The 2,259-nt window shown below is 39.2% G+C and overlaps 1 non-coding gene across 1 annotated transcript; it reads left to right on the top strand.

Moving 5' to 3' along the window:
- The first annotated feature begins 1,779 nt into the window (after positions 1-1,779).
- LOC121227454 (small nucleolar RNA R71) lies at positions 1,780-1,886 on the top strand. The gene has a single exon (XR_005925065.1). It is a non-coding gene; the product is annotated as a small nucleolar RNA R71 (small nucleolar RNA).
- The last annotated feature ends 373 nt before the right edge of the window (positions 1,887-2,259 follow it).

Here is a 2,259-nt window from a genome sequence, read left to right as displayed (position 1 = left end):
GTATTCATCATCCACTTCATTGTTTGGAGGATCTAATGTCAAAATTTGTTCCAATGAGTCCTCAACATAGTTGAGTTCCTTTTCCTGATTAACTCCTCTAAATCAGACACTGTAGAACAATCATCAGTTGTGTCAGAAAATCACATAGAATTAAAAATATTAAATGTTACCTGATCATCCTGAACATGCATAGTAAGCCCACCTTTCTGCACATAAATAAGGGTCCTTCCGGTTGTTAGGAAAGGCCTTCCTAGGATGATTGGCACTTCTTTGTCTTCTTCAAAATCTAGAACCACAATGTCAGCAAGAAAAATAAATTTGTCTACACGTACTAATACGTCCTCGATTTTTTCCTTCTAAATGTGCCAAGGATCGATCTGCTAATTAAAGTGTAACCGTAGTAGGTCTAACTTCACCTATCCCCAACTTCCTAAATATTGACATAGGCATCAAGTTGATACTCGAACCCAAGTCACATAGTTCCTTACCACAATATGTTGGTCCAATGTTGCAAGGTATGGTAAAACATCCAAGATCCTTCAACTTTGGTGGTAGTTTGTCTTGAAGATAAGCACTGCATTCCTTCGTCAGGGCTACCATCCCAAATTCTCCAAGTCTTTATATTTTTTGACAGGATATCCTTCATGAATTTGACATAGTTCGACATTTGTTCAAGTGCTTCAACCAATGGGACATTGATATGAAGTTGCTTGGGTACGTCTAGGAACTTCTTGATTGGAATTTCCTACTTCTGCTTCTGAAGTCTTCGAGGGTAGGGTGGTAGAGGCTTCTTTACTGGAACTGGTTGATTTGTCTTCTATGGCAATTTTGCATCTAATGAAGTTGTAAGTTTATTAGAATTAGCCGGTTCTGAAGTTCTGTTGTCAGATTTTATAGATTCTGGTTCTGGTGAAACAAGAATTTCAACACTCGGTTGAACTTCTTCTGAGTTTTAAGCATCAACTGGTTCCTGTTCAACTTCGACAGTGTTGGATTCTAATTTCTTTTTGATCCTCAATGTCAATGCTTTACAATGCTCCTTCCCTGGATTCCTTGGATTCTCCGTATCACTAGGTAAAGCACCTTATGGTCGGTTTCTGAGTTCAGTTGCAAGTTGGCCCACTTAATTTTCCAAATTCCTTAGAGCGACGTCATTTTCTACCATGTATGCCTTCAATAGATTCTCTAAGCTATTGAACGGTTTAGCTTGGATTGGTTTCTGAACTTGCTGGGGCAAACCAGGTGGCTGGGTCGGTCTAGGTTGGGCGTAAGTGTTACTGGTTCCAGCCCTTTGGTTACTCCAGGAAAAATTCAGGTATTTTCGCCACGATAGGTTATAGAAATTGGATTCTAGTCCTTGCCTTCCTTGATTTTAGTTCCGGTTACCGATATAATAGACAGATTTTGGGTTTGATGGGCATTCTTGAAACAAATGTCCTTCCCCACAATAGACAGAGGCTATATTTTCAACTTGATTCAGTGGCTGAGCTAAAACCTATTAAACCCATTAGTGGTAAAATTTTTAAACATTAAGGATATTGAGGATACTGAGATGCAAGTGAAGTGAGAGCGTCCACTTAATGTATTCCATTGACCCGTCTTCCTGACGCTGCTCGATTAGTTGGCCATTGATAATTGTTGCTAACAATCCTCTCAATGATTTCATAAGCTTCATTATAAGACTTAGAAAGGAGAGCACCATTAGCAAAAACGTCCACTACCATCCTCGTGTGTGCATTTATACTATTATAAAATGTCTCAAGTTGGATGCAATGTGGGATTCCGTGAAGAGAGAACTTCTGTAATAATTCTTTGTTTCTTTCCCATGCCTCATACAAGGACTCATCATCCATTTGTTGGAAAGCAGTGATCTCATTCCTCAACATAAAATTCTTGCTAGGCGGGAAATACTTTATAAGGAATCTTTTTGCTAACTCTTGCCATATGGAAATTGAATTTGGTGGCAATAAGTTCAACCAGGCTTGAGCTCTGTCCCTTAGCGAATATGGGAACAACTTCAATCGTAATGCATCTTTGAGTACTCCAGCTAACTTGGAAGAATCACTCACCTTCGTAAACAATCTTAAGTGAAGATGAGGATCTTCGGTAGGCATTCCACTGAATTGGCCCACTATCTGAAGCATATGGAATATGAATGGCTTCAGCTTGAATTGTTGTGCCTCAATTTCGGGTCTCCTAATACCCAGAGTAAGATCATGAAACACTGGCACAATATACTATTTTAAAGCTCTATCCCTA

The sequence above is a fragment of the Gossypium hirsutum genome, chromosome A03 (genome assembly GCF_007990345.1).
Source record: "Gossypium hirsutum isolate 1008001.06 chromosome A03, Gossypium_hirsutum_v2.1, whole genome shotgun sequence".
Lineage (NCBI taxonomy): Eukaryota > Viridiplantae > Streptophyta > Magnoliopsida > Malvales > Malvaceae > Gossypium > Gossypium hirsutum.
The sequence above is the reverse complement of the archived record's forward strand: the minus strand, read 5'-3'. Positions and strand labels throughout refer to the sequence as shown.